This window comes from Camelus ferus, chromosome 4 (assembly GCF_009834535.1).
Source record: "Camelus ferus isolate YT-003-E chromosome 4, BCGSAC_Cfer_1.0, whole genome shotgun sequence".
Lineage (NCBI taxonomy): Eukaryota > Metazoa > Chordata > Mammalia > Artiodactyla > Camelidae > Camelus > Camelus ferus.
The window spans coordinates 12,179,394-12,196,324 of NC_045699.1; the positions used below are offsets into that span (position 1 = coordinate 12,179,394).

The 16,931-nt window shown below is 36.0% G+C and overlaps 1 protein-coding gene across 1 annotated transcript in view; it reads left to right on the forward strand.

Moving 5' to 3' along the window:
• LINGO2 (leucine rich repeat and Ig domain containing 2) overlaps window positions 1-16,931 on the forward strand; it is a 1,050,366-nt gene that overhangs the window by 577,400 nt on the left and 456,035 nt on the right. The window contains exon 4 of the mRNA XM_032479097.1: window positions 12,438-12,523. The gene's annotated coding sequence lies outside the window, so the exon portion shown is untranslated. The remainder of the gene's footprint in view (window positions 1-12,437; window positions 12,524-16,931) is intronic.

A 16,931-nucleotide genomic window follows, 5' to 3' on the forward strand; every position in this document is an offset into this window, starting at 1 on the left:
ATTACTCAATGTTGAGGTAGTTTCTTTTATGAGTTCTTTACAGTTTAGCATTTATTTTCTTCTCCTCTCCAGGACAGGAGGAGGGCCTTTCCAGGCATTCTGTGTGGCAGCCATGTTTAAGGGTCCCTCTAGGTGCTGGCTGGAATTCAGAGACTGATTGATGATTAGGGTTCCCTTTAGTGGAAGCCATTCCATGCATCTTTTCCAATGGAGGGGATAATCAACAGATGTCAGTATTTCAGGAATTAGTAGAACTTTGGAGAGACCCCAAATTATTTTTAAAGCTATACTTTTAAAGAAAACAACATAATTGACAGGAGTGTATGGTGTTTTATTGTAACCTGAAGCTACGTTATACAGCTCCAGATAGGCTATTGCATATACTTCCCACAACTGTGGCAGCAGTTATTTTGGATTCTTTCTAAAACTGTGCTCCAGGGTAGCTCAGAGCTTTCAAGTTCTCAGCATATGAGTTAATGCTGTATGCTGTTGTTAATTTGTTAGTTTGGCATAGTGAATTTTCCTGCAAGACACTGGAACTAAGAGACTGGATGGTTCCGACAGCTTGATCAGACATTGTTCCATTATCCCACTTAATCTCACTGGCACAGACAAGATACACAGCACCTAATGGAATTCAGCTCTGTGTAGAAAGTTCCTGTCCACATCTGTTTCCACTGAGGGTCATAGCAGAGAGAGCTGAAACTAAAATTTGGAAATCTCATCTAAAATTGTTTTCAAAGACATTATTTGCAACAACACTAAATGTTCCCTATGCCATGATGCAAGTGAGAAATTTTCCATAGAGCCCACAACCAGAAAAATCTGTCTCTTACTGATGATTGATATATTTGTTTATTTGCCAACAACAGAAATAATGTGACCTTTTTTCTCCAGTTTCCTTTTTTTGCTTTAGCTGTCAGGAGGAGCCACACAGCCAAGATTTATGCCTAATCAAAGCAAGTGATTTTAACTTATAATATGACAGTATTCTCTTTCTCTTGTTATTGTAATTCCAATCTCTCCTTAGATTTTTATTTTACTTATTTTACTACAGGTGCCTTTTTCCCAACTGTCTAAATCTGCTTTGGATCTAAATGGAGTATAAATACATCATACTTAAAAATGAATTATTGTTCTTCTGGCTCGTTTAGATGTATCACAGTTGTCTAAGGGTGCCATAAGTTTCTTTTTTAAAAAGTGTTTCCCCAACTTTGGTTTTATTTTAAGGCTAGCAAATAAACATGATTTAAAAAATGTCAAATAATTTAAAATGGTGCACAAGAAAAAGTACTCTCACTTCCTTCCTCTGGTAGATAGAATATTACCCTCCCCACTCCACCCCCCAAATAGTCATCTCCTAATCACTACAACCTATAAAAATGACCTTATTTGGTAAAAGAGACTGGAGGTCTAAGTCAAGAATTTTGTCATAGGGAGTTTATCTTGTAGTATAGAAGTGGGCCCAATATAGTGACAAGAGTCCTTATGAGAGGAATGAAGGAAGGTTAGACAGAAAAGGCAGTATGACCATGGGAGCAGAGATTGGAGTAATCTGACTAAAACCGAAGAATTCCAGTAGCTTCTAGAAGCTTGAGGAAAAAGGAATAGATTCTCCCCTGAAGCCTCCAGAGGAACCAGTTCTGTCTAATTTTAGCCTATAAGACTAATTTCAGACTCCTGCCTCAAGAACTGCAGAGAATAAATTTATGTTATTTTCAGCCACCAAGTGTGTGGTAATTTGTTCCACTGGCAACAGGAAACCAGCACATACCCCAGTACCCCATCTTACTCCCCCCAGCTTAACCACTTTTAAGAATTTCTCATGTATTATTCTTCAAGGGATTTTCTATGCATATGTCACTATATTCATATCATAAACAAATGAAATCATCTTGTGTACATTATTTTCTGTTTAGATGGATTTATATTTTTTAATATTTGTAGTTACAAAAATTTTTACTTTTTTTCCATATATGTGAGAGTCATAGCTGTAGAATGATTTTCTTAAAGTAGAATTATTAGAATTCTATATGTGAGAGTCATATATGTGAATGTGAGAGTCATCTTTGTAAAACGATTTTCTTAAAGTAGAATGATTAGACCGTAGGGAGTGAGCAATAGCCTAGTAGCTTTGGCAGATCCTGAAAAATTGTCCTTCAGAAAGATTGAACTAATTTCTACCACACCAGGATTGTATGAGAATGCCCCTTCTCCCCATCCTTACCAACACCATCAAGGTATTGATCTTTACAATGTAGGTTTTCTATTGGCCATAGATTGAGATTCTTCACTTAGTCTAAGAGTATCCCTTTGTGTCTAGTGCCTTATATATAAATAGACCAAATTAATTCCAGGTTACCTTGAGGGCGTCTGCTATGATAGAAGGAGCGCTGGGAAAAGTGGTTTCTCATTCTGACATTTTCACTACTGGATGTATGACTGGGCAAATTGCTTAACCCAGCTGCTCACAGAGCCAACTTCCTATAGGATTTACCTGGGGAGCTCTTAAAATGCACATTTCTAGTTCACTCACCTTTACTTAATCAGAATTTCTTGGAGTGGAGAATGGAAAATTTGCTTTATAACAAGCTCTTGAGCTGATTCTTCTACCACCAATAAGAAGGAGCCTATGGATTGCATGTAGGAACTACTGCCTCAGTATTTTTAAGCCTGAGTACTGTTGTCTTTTCTTAAATTCCTACAATATAAGCTCATCTTACACCCATGTTATAATGGGTAGAGGAAAGTTTTATTCTAGTAAATTTACTAGCATTTGATTTGATGGGAAAGAGTATGTGCATATACAAAATAGATGTCTACAGGGCCATACTTAACAGTATACTTTGGAGCCTTTAAGGAGGAGTAATTGTGGTTTTTTTTCTCTGTTTTATGTTTTTAATCTGTGCACTATGGGTCATATTAACAGCTGAGAAGCCTTGTCAAATAGCTAACCTTTATTGACTGAGAACATCTTGGTAAATTAAGCTGAAAAAATATTCCATCCTTCCCCTACCTAATTAATGAGTTTGGGTTAATGGCTGCAGCAGCAGTATTTAGCATTTATGCCACATCAGCAATAAATTAGGATCAAGTCTGAACGCAGCTCACTGCTTCCTGGACCTGAACTGTCTCAGTACAGAAAAGATGAAGATTTATGCTGCTGCTTGTAGTAGTCTTTCTTGTGGGTATATTACGGATATTTGTATAGACTTTACTCAGTCTTCCACTGGACAATTTGATATTTCCCACACATTTTATGTGGTTTGAGAAGTAGTGGGTGTTTCATGGAAGAATTGATTATATTGACTTAGCTCTCATAAGTTTGGCTTTCAAATGTAGACAAATTTCCTTTAAAATTTCAGTATAAGAATTAACATGTGTCTGATCTAAATCCTATTTTGTGGCTTCTAAAATAATCTAAGGCTTGTTCAAATAGAATCAACTTATGCTGAACCATGTTACCTGCATTCCAGAAATACCTGATGAGTAACAGCTGAAAATATCAACTTGCTCTGTAATGTATTCTCCAAATTGCAGAGGTGGGAGAAGCATACTGAAAGGATATTCATCAAAAAGAATCCAATGGGCTCTTATAAAACAGCCTGCTACTGGAAAGGCACAGAGGATGAAATAAAATTAATTCCCTGCAACAAAGGGACCCATGTCTGTCTCTACAATATTATCTGTTGGATTAGTGAGCAACTCTAATGTTGTCTGGGATTTCTTCATCTAAAGCAGAACTCCACTCTTTCTTTCTGTAACTTACTATAGACATACCGTTGACATTTTCCACCCTATACCTTCCTATGACACTGACTTGATGCGACCTCCCTGTGGAACTGCTCCTGCCTTCTCTGCTTGGCACTGAACATGTTGAATGGTTTCTCTATGTGTCTCAACAAGTCAGTGCCCTCAGTACAGAGAATACTAGCACCTTCCAAAAGAGAGTGTGACTCTGTGTTTCAAGTCCTTAGGGAATGACCAAATAAAGAATGGCAGATAAACTCTGTCTCCTGCCCACAGATTATGGTTTTATATTACTCTTTTATTATTTTGAAAATTCCTCTTAGTGTTTTGTTCCTTGGAACTTGTGGTTGGTTTCATGAGTTACAAGGGTGTTCCACAAGATATTTTTATGACACTAAAGGAGTATTTGGTAGGAGGCCTAATATCACCAGCAAACTGTTCAGTATAGAAGGAGAAAAATCTTCCCATGCATGAGGGAATGAAAACAGAAGTCTAGCAACAGGAAACAGTACAACACCCACAACACCCACACGTATGCACACATGAGGGGACACACACATGCCTATGTATCTACATATATTTTCTTCTGGGGAGAAAAGGGGTTGGAGGAAATTTCCAGGGATAATTTCTTGATTGTAATAAATGTATCTTTACTCCAAGTGACACAAAGCAGTTCTGTTCTTTATCAAATGCAATTACTCAGTAAATATTTCCTGAGCACCTATTACTTTGCACTGGCCATTTGTTACACACAAATTGCTCTGGCAACTTTCATCCTGATAATGGGTCTACATTTGCTTCATTTGAATGTAAGAAATTGGTGCACAGAACCTTTTCCTTGTTCCCACTGTGCCTATTTTCATCAAGAAAATGATTGGGCTGAAGAACAACTAGTTCCACCTTCAAGGAGGCTGTTGGGAGAGGTTAGTAACAAGACCCAACGGTTTGATTCTGTGGGATCCCTCACCAGGCATCAGAGGGCTATCCCCAGCTCCCCTCCATCCATATGAAACGCATGTCTTTCCAGACACACTGTGATTCTGAAGGCTCGTGCCTTTGCTGCTATCATAGAGTTGGCCATTAAGAGCTTTGTCACTTGACTCCGTAATTAGTCATGAAATGTCTGCTGTACCAGTTGGAGAGGGTGCTGAGAACGACTAACCCCCTCCAAAGCCAGTAGATAACAGGTTTATTTATTTTTTAATGTAGATTTCCTGTATGTATATGTGTATATATATATATATATGTATATGCGTGTGTGTGTGTATATATATATATATTATATATATTTATCAAACCCCCAAAGTAGATATCAGGTCCCTTCCTGTTCTCAGGTCTCCTGATGTTTCCTTATAATGCTGCACAGGCCCCATAGCAGTTGTAAAACCTGGTGGTTGATTGTTGTGTCTTGTTAACTAAGCAGGATGGGATGTTGTATGTACAAGGGGCTGCTGAAATCCTGTGTTTATTTGTGGATTCTTACCCAGTGATTCTGTGTTTCAGAGTTATTGCATGCAATTGCTGCATAGTTTCTAGAACAATAGAAAGCTCTTTAAAAGCTTGATCACTCTGAGGAGTATGTAAATACTCCTTTCTCCCAGTTCATCCACTGCCCTGTCTGCTTCCATCTCCTTCATGAAGTCCTTTCCATCTTATTAAGCCACGTTGATCTTTCCCTCCTCTGAATTCCATTATCATTTATTGTCCTCAACATTTGGCACTCGTATTTTTATTGGTTTAAATGCAGTATCTTGTCTACCTACTTAGACTGTAAGTTCTTCAAGGGTAAGAGCTACAGTTATATTCCTTTGCATCATCCATCTTGCCAAGCTCTGTGATACGCTCACAATTTGCACAAAATTAAGATGCTAGGTGAACCAAAAAATGAATACATGGATAGGAATACTGTGGGAACTGGTGAATCATTTTCTCATATTTTGTGTAAGATGAAACTATTAAATTTAAATTATAAGCAAAGCAGGACTCCTGACCAACAAAAAGTTTTGAAACACTGAAATCTCTTGCCGGAGCAAGTCATAGTTTACATAGAATCTTAGAGATAATCTAGTTCATTTGGTGACTGTATCATTTGGGGTTCTCTAGGGAAACAGAATCCATAGGAGATAGATAGATAGATAGATATTTCTTTCTTTATTACAAGGAATCAGCTCACACAATTATGGAGGCCAGAAGTCTCATGATCTGCTTTCTTCAAGCTGGGAGACCAAGGAAAATCACTGATGTAATTCAGTCTGGGTCTGAAGGCCTGGAAACCAGGAGTGTCAAGGTCAGGAAAAGATCTATGTCCCATCTCAAGTAATTCAGCAAAAGGGGCTGAATTCTTCCTTTCTCCAACTTTTTCTTCCTTTCAGGCCCTCAGCAGATTGGATGATGTCCACTCACATTGAAGAGGGCAAACCACTTTACTAGATCCACCACTTCAAATGCTAATTGCACCTGAAATACCCTCACAGACACTCCACAAAATAATGGCTAGCCAAATATCTGGGAACCTCACGATCAGATCAAATGGGACAAACAAAATCACCATTACAGTATTGAATACACTGAAAACCATGTGTGTTAGTGACTTGTCCAAGCTTACTTAGCTGGCTAAGGGGAGTCATGACCGAGGTCCTTTCTCTGACAAAGATTTAACACAATGCAGACAACTGAGTGAGGCTGCCTGTGGGTTGCAGACAACACATTATGGGCAATACTCTCTCAGATACCTCTCTGTGACACCACTCAGCTTAGAGTTGAATTTTTGATCCATTAATATTCTAACAGTAAGTTCTTTCTCTGTCTACTTTTGAGAAGTGGAAATTTTATTTAAGTTTAGGCCTTATCACTCTTCACAGACTAGAGAAGTTTACTGTTATTCTCAGGGTGTTCCATTTCTGCTTGACGCTTCAGAAATGTCATAGGATGTTCAAGATATTTTAAAAGGAGACATTGACAAATGGAAGTTCATCCAAAAGAAGGTGACCAGACTCGTGAAATGTCTGGAAACATGTCATGTGAGGAATGTGTCTGTCATTTTATGTGCAAGAAAGTGGTGATGTTGAGTCTGAAAGATGTCCCACATCCTTTCAGGCCAATGATAACTTCCTTCAATTATTTGAAGAGCTGCCATGTGAAACTAAGGTTCTATATTTTCTGAATATCTCTAGAGGGCAAAACTTGGACCAATGTGTGTGACAGGTACAAGGAGGCTGGTTTCCACTACATATAAATATGCTTATCCAATAGTTGAAGTTGTTTTTTCAGCTCCCTTGTTGATGCCAGTGGAGCTGCTTTGGAGCCAGTATCCATCCCCAGACTGAGTGGGAGATAACCTAGATGCCCTGCGTCACTTATGACCTGAAGATTGTGTGATTATCTCTCACTAAGCTATATCCAAATAGGTGACTACCAAACCTCATTCAGCAGTTCTCACTCAGCACACTCAGGTGAAGAGCTTTTTAGGAAAGGTAATGCTGTTAGAAGCCACTGCTGACACTGGAACCCCTGATTCATTGCCCTGTAGAGAGCGTGTAGCCTGTTGTCTTGAGGTGTCCTCTTCACCCCTACCTAACTCACCGGTGTGTGAAGCTTTTCCTACAACAGTGAAATAATAGACATCCTCAGGAGGCTGTCTGTATTGATCTACATGAGGGAAGTAGGGTGTATTTAAAATAAACTCTTGTCCCCTCCATTCTTTGTAGGTCAACAGTAGATATTTAGAGTGGCTTATATAAAACAAATGTAATTTAATGAACTACAGCTTTGAAAGTGTTAGAAAATGATTCAGACTGTAAAATGTGCCAGAGGTTTTAAAATAAATAAAGTCAGTCATGTTCCAGGGTAGTTGAAATAATGTTCACTGCGAGGCAGCATATATAATAGGAATAGTATTTCACTTCTCACCTTGGTTAGAATAGAAAGTACATATGTAACAGTTATTTTGAAGTTTAAATATGACTCAAACTATCATTCTCATTATGGTTTGTCTTTTATCTTTTTTTTTCAATTTCACCAAAGCAGCAATCAAAGCTCATATTTAGGTTTAATTCAGATTTCATTGAACACACAAGTTCCATGATGGAACTCATTTTATTAGACCCTACACTCAATACAAAACTTCAATTGCAGAGGGGTCACGCTGCATCTTCCTAGCTGTCACACCAATATCTTGCTAAGTGCCATCTGCAATGTCTCAGGTTCTTTATTTATACTGAAACTCATTTAGTTTGATCTGAGAACTATTTCCAAAATGCCTTCAGTACACAGAAAAGCACTTTAGCAACAGTCAGTCCATTGCTTTGGCGATAGGGATAGCAGTATTGTTCTCTACGATAGTGGATAGTTAGATAACTGGTGATAATAGATTTAAAGAGAAACAATCTTAATTCTAAGAAAAGTTGTTTTATATTAAATGAATCTACGTGTCCTAAACTTGTGTAGCTCAAAGGAGATTTGGATGCTTGGCAATTCTTAGGTTTTGAAATGCAAAGCCAGTATTTGAAGCTGGTTAATCTTTCTTACATAATGTATCTGTAATTTAGGAAGCCACCACAGGATAAGAGAATTAATTATCTTGGAAGAGAGCAGAGTGGGCTAGGTAAAAATCTTTCTTAAACTATGTCTAACTCATCTTTAGAACCTCTGATGGGCCTGCACTCTCTGTCCAACCCTTCACTATCTCGTAGATTAAAAAAAAAAGAAAAAAGAAAAAAGAAAAAGAAGGGAGAGGGAGCTCCTTTTCTCCTTTATTTGACACCTACCATGCACAAGGCATTGAGCCAGACTGAGTGACTATGCAGATAAACCAAACTATGGCTCTAGCCCAAGAAGACCTTATACAAGAACAAGAGAAATGTTTGAAACATGAGTAACTTAAAAATGGTAGTAAATAGAAAATGCTGTAAGAAAAATAAAATAATAACTTATACAGAGAAAGGAGAGGGCATTACCAAATGAAAGTAACAGAAAAATTTAGCATTTGTTTTGGGCCTTGGAAGATAATAAATACATGGAAATAAAAACACTATGACGAACACTCTTCTGAACAGAAATAAAGACACAAGTCTGTATTTAGAGAAAGAAGGTATTCAAAAAAATGACTAATCATATAGTTCAGAGGACAAAGAAGTTGTTGGCAAGTATAAACTCTGGCGGTAGAAGATTCAAACCTGGTTTCCACTATATATTAGCTTAATAAAGCCTCAGGGTAGTTATAACATCTCTGTGTTTCAACAGCCTCATTTCACAGACTGACTTTTAAGAATGAAATTACTCATGGATGTGAAGCTCTTGGCAGTTTTCAGTGCACGCCTGCATTATGCATTTGTAGAAATGAGTCTGAAAAGGTGAATTAAAGACCGCTGAAGTCTTTGAACCCAGACTAAGGGTTTAGAAATTCAGCTCCATTCTCCCCCTATATTCTAGAGGGAAAAAGGAGCCTTAGAAACATTTTGAAAAAGAATTGACAGGATTCTAGCTTTGAGTTACAGAACTTAATCTGGTAAAATTGATGAAGGACTTGGTGTAGGGAAAGGAGCAAGACCGTTGCTGATGCAATAATAGGGGCAAGGAGATGGGAGTCATAGCTATCAAGACCTTTGTTTCTTTGGAAAGTCCATCTCCCCTCTTTCACATTGTGGATTATAGAAGAACTTCAAGGCCTGACATAACAGTTTGGATATTAAAAAAATTTTTAATTAAAATGATGTAAGACCTTTGGCTAGAAAGTATGGAAACATTTCAGGAATAGGTTGAAGAGGAAAGAGGCTGGAATCTAAGATGCCAGTTAGGAGGTGGTCAGATATTCTAGTATTAACCCAAGGGTATTAAAATTCTTGGATTCTTCCTGCCAGCAATACTTTCCCTTTCAGTATTGAACACTGCTTCACCCCAAATACGTACTTTTATATACAATTTATTTTTCTCTTTTCTTTGATCTGAAGTTTAAACTATTGTCATTTTTACCCTTGTACTTGCATCTTGTGCCTCATTGTACAAGCTGACTTCAGTGCCAGTGCTGTTTGAAAGTTACTAGTTTCCCTTTTGGCTTGTTACTGACCAGAATTACAGATCAGACATGAGTAAAAGTTTCTAAATATTTAACCCTGGCCTGTGCATACTCACGAAAGTCCATGCTCACATCCAAAATTAATAGTGTATATATATCAGTATTGCCCACTGAATGCCACACTGAGAGTGTTATGGCTGGGACCCTTTCAGAAAATAACGTAAACTAATGGATACAGTTGTGGTCTTCACTATGTTTCTTGTTAGGAAAAAAATTAATAAATCTATTTTAGTTTTTATAATGGAAATTGTTTTAATATCTCAAAAGAGCAAGTATACATACATGAATGAGTACAAAAAAATTATTTTTTCTATCGTTTTCTATTTACCAATTCTTTAAATGCAAGATTTCTTCCTTTGGGGAATGAGTAAGTATAAGGAAAAATAATTAGTTTGAATATACTTTAACATCTGTTCATTCATCCATACATTCATTAAGGAGAAATTTTTGAGAGCTACATATTAGTAGCTGGATTTCTGTCCACATGGATCCCACATTCCAGTAAAGAAATGTAGTAACCAAACAAATACAGTCAAAATATGATTATAGATTGTGATGGGAAGGACAACACTTTGGGGCATCAGGATAAAGCTCCTTGAGAAAGTGGCTTTTGGACCTGAGGCATGAAAAGGATCTAGTCATAGAGCATTCTAGGCTTGATTTCCTAAAAAGCAATCTCCTTAGAGGCTGAAGACCATGGCTTATTAGGGGACGAGTATGCGAGACCCCAATAAAAAATGAGGAACTGTTTAAGGTAATATTTGAGAGGTATGCTGTAGCCAGTTCATGTTAGAGCTTGTAGGTCTTGGTAAGATAATCGGATTTCTTTCCAAGTGCAGTAGAAAGCCAGTGAAGAGTTTTAAGCAGAGTAGTAAAATGATGAATTATGCTATAAAAAGTCTACCCATGCTAGAGTGTGAGCAATGGATTATAGAATGGGGCAAGAGTGAGTTCAGTGAGAACTGTAGACAGCTTTTGCTATACTCTAGGTCATAGATGATGGCGGCTTCAACTGATGAAGGAAGAGCGCTGTATGGATTTATCTATATTTAGGGTGCACAATTATCATGCAAAAGGAAATTATTAAGAGAGATCCCCATGTTCCTGTCTTGAGTATAGAGCAAATATGTCAATTTCCTAAGCAATAGAAAGACCTAGAAAGGTACGTCAGGAAATTAAGAGTTCCAGTTTGGATTAGGTTTGGAATGTAGTAGATACCTTGGTGATTTAGAGAATGGATTTTAGAAAAGGTTCAAATTCTACTCTATTGGTTACTAGTAGTGGATCTTTAATAATTTACTAAAACTGAGCCTCAGCTTTCTCATCTTTAAACATAAGGAGGTTAAGAATACCTACCTTATAGGGCAATTGTAAATATTAAATTAGATAATTCCTATAAAATGATAAGAACAGTTCCAGGTACATTATTAGCAGCAAAATATAATCATCACTATTATGATTGTGACATGATATGATTTGTATTATTGGACACACAGGTCCAATAATGTCAAGGAGGCAATCTAGTGAAAAAAAGTATGAGGTATGAAGGAAAGTGATTGACATTGATCATTTTAAGAAAGTATTTCACCTCATTACACTTATTTTGAGTTAATTCAGACTATCCTAGAATAGAATTTACTCTTTTTTGTCAACTGACCTTTCTCTCCTTTATCCTTCTCTTTTTCTGTGGATTGTGAAGGAGAGTTGAGTAGAGTCAGGAAGCAGCATAAGAAGGAAGAGTCATTAGGACAATGGAAAAGATATTCTAATTACCAAAGAAATGCATATCAAAATTACAATAAAATATCACCTCACACCAGTCAGAATGGCCATGATTCAAAAGTCCACAAACAATAAATGCTGGACAGGATGTGGAGAAAAGGGAACCCTCCTACACTGTTAGGAATGTAGTTTGGTGCAGCCATCATGGAAAACAGTATGGAGATTCCTCAAAAGACATTCTAATTCTGAAAAGAACATTTCATTTTCTGTTTTCAACTTTATAGTTACTCCTAAAGTAAATTCAAGCTTTGAACTGATTGTGTAAATAGATATTCCTGTGTAAATAGATCATAACCATTTTTGATAATATATTTTCAGGTTCATCTAATAATTATTAAATACTGAAACCACAAGGAATAATCTGTGATTTGCATGTTGATTTCACTGTCAAATTTTTAACCTTTGAAATGTCAGGCTTATATAGGCACAGCAAAAACTTTCTCCTTCAGGTCTGTTTTCTTCTTCTCTGCAAGCAACTATATTATAACAAAATGCCATTTTGCCTCCTGGAGTGGAAGGTTGAAAATCATCAAATATATGAATGTATTGGAACATGAGTTTCATTCTTTCATCTATTTAATAAAAAAAGAAAAGTAATTTAATGACAGCCTGGGTGATAGATACTTTGTCATGTTCTGAAAATTCCAAGATAAAACATACTTGCTTTCAAGTGCAAAACCCCAGACATGAAGTGGGTCAGTTCCTATTGTGTTTCTTTAAAAGCTATGTAAAACATGCTATGTAAATTTGAATTATTATTATTCTGGTCATTAATATATGGAAATCTTTCCAGAAGCAAGCATCATTTTTTTCTTTTTACATTTTTTGACAGCCTTGAAACTGCGTTATGAAAAGAGGCTTGGAGCAGAACACTGAAAGTGGCCACCACCAGCATGAGGACACCAACGAGTCAAACTGGTAAGTGAAAAAGATGATTCATGAGTATTTCTTCTGTGTGTTATTAAATCTGTTGATACTATTTCTCATGCAAAAAGTCCTCATAGTTCACAAACAAAAATGAACATACTTCTAAAATGAAGTCTATGAAATGTATTCTCATTACTTAGAATTCTTTAGGGAGGTGGTATTAGGTGGGAAAAGTCACCGATTCTGTTGTGGACAGACATGGATAAAATCAAGTAGCCATATGGCTTTGTGAAAGTTGCTTAATTCTTTCAGTTTCAGTTTCCTAATTTTAAAATGGAGATTTTGGTAGTTGCCTTGTTATGTTTGCTTAATAATTAAGTAAGAAATTGCATATGAACTGTCAAACCGTTTCTGTAGCATAGAAAAAGAACTGAAAGATATGACTAATATTTATCGAATATGTTGCATGTACTGAGTACTAAATACTAAATACTTTACTGTGTTATTTTATTGAATATTCACAACCCTTCAAGCTAGAAGCTATTATTACTCTCATTTTACAGATGGAGAAACTGTGTTATTAAAAGGTTACGTGACTACTTAAAATCACACACTGCTCCCTGAGACAGCTGTTTCAGTGCAGTTCTGTCTGATGCCAGAGTTTCTGTTCTTGTATTTACTCATAAAGTCAACAAACATTTATCGGGTATCTTATAAACGCCAAGCTTCTTTTAGTCGAGGTGCCATACTAATTCCCAATTGATTATTACCTAGAATATAACCACCATATGCTTATATGAAGTCTTATAGTTTACAAATAATTTATGAATAAGTAATTTTGTTTGGTAGTCACATAATCTCCATGGAAGACAAAATAGGGATTGTTTCTGTATTTTTACAAATGGAGGAATTGAGGTCCCAACAGGTTAACTGACTCTCTAGACACAGCTCAGTGCTTCTCACACTCTGTGGTTAAGGGTCAGTTTACTGTTAATTCATTTTAATCCATTAAAGACTGAACGTTTTTTATAAAATTGGTAAAAATTAAATACTAGAGAAATGGAAAGATTAAAAGACAGAAACAAAATACACAAACCCACATATTTATTACTACTTGTCATTATTTTACAGACGTACAATTACTCTACCAAATGGCTATAAAAGTTTCTAATGCTTTCTGTCCATTTCCATACTCCTCATGGTGCAGACCAGTCAGCATGTGCAGACTAACACTAGCCAGTAAACTAGACAGTAAACCATAGCATCAAGGAGCTACTATGAGGCAGATCTAATACTCAGTCCTAGACCTTCCATTTTCCAGTCCAGGTCTTTTCACATTGCTCCATACTGCCTGAACATACAGTAAGAAGCCAATTTTATAATCTAAGCAACAAGAAGATCGAATTTCAAATTGTTCACATGCAACCACTGCAACACAACTGAAAATGATAAAACATCTTAAAAGAGTTATATGTAGCAATTGACACAAAAAAAGGTACCAACTTTTTTTAAAAAGTTGAATCATTTATAAGAATGATTTCTTTTAAACTTGTTTATAAAAAAAGAATTAAAAAATTTGACATGTGGTATATTGTTGAGAGATATTCTTAAGATTTTTTTTTCTTCCACTTCTTTTTTCATTTTGTTTATTCTTTGAAAAGATAATTTAAGTTGTGTTTAGAAGGCTGGGCCTTGTCATTTCTCAAGCAGTGTATAGACTGTGTATAATCCTAAGAGATAAAAGTGGATCTTGGCCAGTTATGAAATGAGAATGAATTCATCTCCCCACTACACTGAAAAAGCCTGAAAATAAATGTTACTCCTTTGTTTTAAAAACTACCAAAAAATTGCAGCACTTTTGATGCAAAGTAAAATGCACACTGAGTCAGCAATGAAATTTTACTTTGTAGGATAGTTTTGTGGCTTTCTCAGTTCTACTGAAATGGATCCAATATTTACATTTGCAATGTTATTAATAACTATTTTTCCATCTGTGCCAAAGTAATACCGCACAGATGTTCAGGAATAACTTTTGGTTGTGAGTAAATATTAGAGGAAGATTGAATTTTCCTCTAAATGATGCTGATGGGATGGTTTTTTAATCATAGTTTAAGATGTCAGACAGAGTTGTTGTTTTGAAGTTCTACAGCTTAACAGTGCTTGATGCAGTTTTAAATGGCTATAAGGGCATGGAGAAAGATGAAAATTTATGACAAAATTCAAAACTGAGACTTTCAGCCAAACTATTATTAGCTTCTGGGAAGGCTCCACATTGCTAAACTGAAATTCAGTCTGAAGTAGAGCAAACCCGTGGCCTTAAGTGATATAAAGAGACCGTGCTCCTCACTTACTTGCTGCCTCCTAACTTGGAGATCTAAGATTTGTATCACTCAGAAAGTTAAGCAGCCATACCATGGCACCTGTCTTCCATCAATGCCTTTATATCTGTATACATTTGAGGATTACCTTTCTTGCCCACTCTGAGAAGGGTAGAAAGGAGGAAAGACTTAGGGAAATATACTGTAACCAAGGGGAGAGAGAGAGTCCCAATGGGTATCGCAGGTGTGGTAATAATGGAAACAGTGACAGTAGTACTCTGTGTGTGTGTGTGTGTGTGTGTGTGTGTGTCTGTGTGTGTGTGTGTTAAACTCTATGAGACCATCAGAGAACCAGTGTGGAGAGACGATGGTCCACCAACATTCTAGCAGAGGTGCTTTATTTGAATGCCTGATACTCATTGGAATTTAGGTCTGAGGTTGTCCACAATTTAATCTTCAACTGTGAAACTTAGAGGCTTTCTACTAAAACCCATGTTATCATTAGGACCAAAGGCTAAGGGTCAGTCTTCTGACTTGTCTGTTAAAAAATACTACCCTTCAATAGATTTTATCATACTCTCAGATCTAGAAACAAACAATGGCAACAACACAATCAAAGCCAAACACGATCAGGATAAAGGTTACTCTGACATGGGAAATGAAAGCCTCGGAGGTAAAGCAGGTATAGAACAATGAGTTCATACAAAACCCAGAAAAATATTTTAGAGAATTGTTCTTTATCCTTATATTTATGTTGATAAAGTTAGAAGTAAAAGCCATTTAGATTGATAAAGTTGAAATGCAAAGGATTGAAAGGAAACAGAAAATCTAACAGAAGTATTAAATCTGCTTTTGGAGGCAACAACTAATATAATCAGACTTGCGGAAAGCAAACTGAAGAAACACTCCTAGAATGCAGAAGATAAGGACAAATGAAAATTATAAGAGAAAAAAAAATAACCAGTTTGGAAAACAAATCAAACATGTAGGTAATTATTCGTGAAAAAAGAGAAAAATAATAAATTAAACAAGAAGCCCTAATCGAAGAATCACAAGGGAAAAAAAGTCTTGCTCAAGAAAGAAATGAAAAACACTTTTTTTTAATCACTGAAGAATTTACTTGCTAAGATAGGAAATCTCTTTAAAACTCAGGAAAATATAGTAGTAAATCAATATAAAAGATTATTTTGAATCTGGTGGGGTTTTTTCTTTTTGTTTTTTTTAACATTTCATGCTTCTAGACTATAGAAGCTTGATCTGTTCAGGTTTTCTTATTTTCCTTTAACAATTTTAATAATTTCTGTTAACTTAGAAAAACTATCAATCCTGAGTCATCGTCCATGTATGAACATACATGTAAAGGAAAAAAAATACTTGGGTAGTGCACCAGTGGAATTATTAAGTGATTTTTATTTTTCTATTTTAATTTCATCTATACTGTCTGACATATAAAATAATCAGATATCACTGATTAATTAAAGATTTTTATTGAAATGTAATTAAGAGCAGTGCACAAGTAATAAGTGGACAGCTCAATAAATTATCACAAAATCCACAAGCAAGTGTAATAACAATTCAGATTAAGAAATAGAACATAACCAATATAACTGAAGGTGCTGTTTTTTTTCCTAAGTCATAAATCCCAAACCTCCATAAGGTAATAACTTTCCTAAATTAAAATACTGTGAACTATTTCACCTTTCTTTGTGTTTTATGTAAATGGAATAATAGCATTTGTACTTGTTTTGTTGTGTGGCCCCTTCTTCTCAATATTACTCACAAGAGACTTCTATGTGTAGTAGTAATTTATCTTTCAATGCTATATACTATTTTATCAAGACCAATTTGTAGCTCTTACGTTTTTACATGTCTTTTGGGGCATGTATGTGTACATTTCTGTTGGATGTACAGTTACTTTTATGTGGCTTATATTTTCATTTGTGGTAGATCCTGTCACTTCCCCAAACTAGCTGTGCTAATTCACATTCCCACTGGCACAGTCTAAGAGTTACAGTTGTTTCACATCTTTACCAACATGTGGTAATGATCAGGGATTTTTATTTTATCAGTCTGATAGGTGTGTTGTAGTATCTCATTGTGATTTTTATTAACATCTCCATGATGACTGATAAGAGGGATGT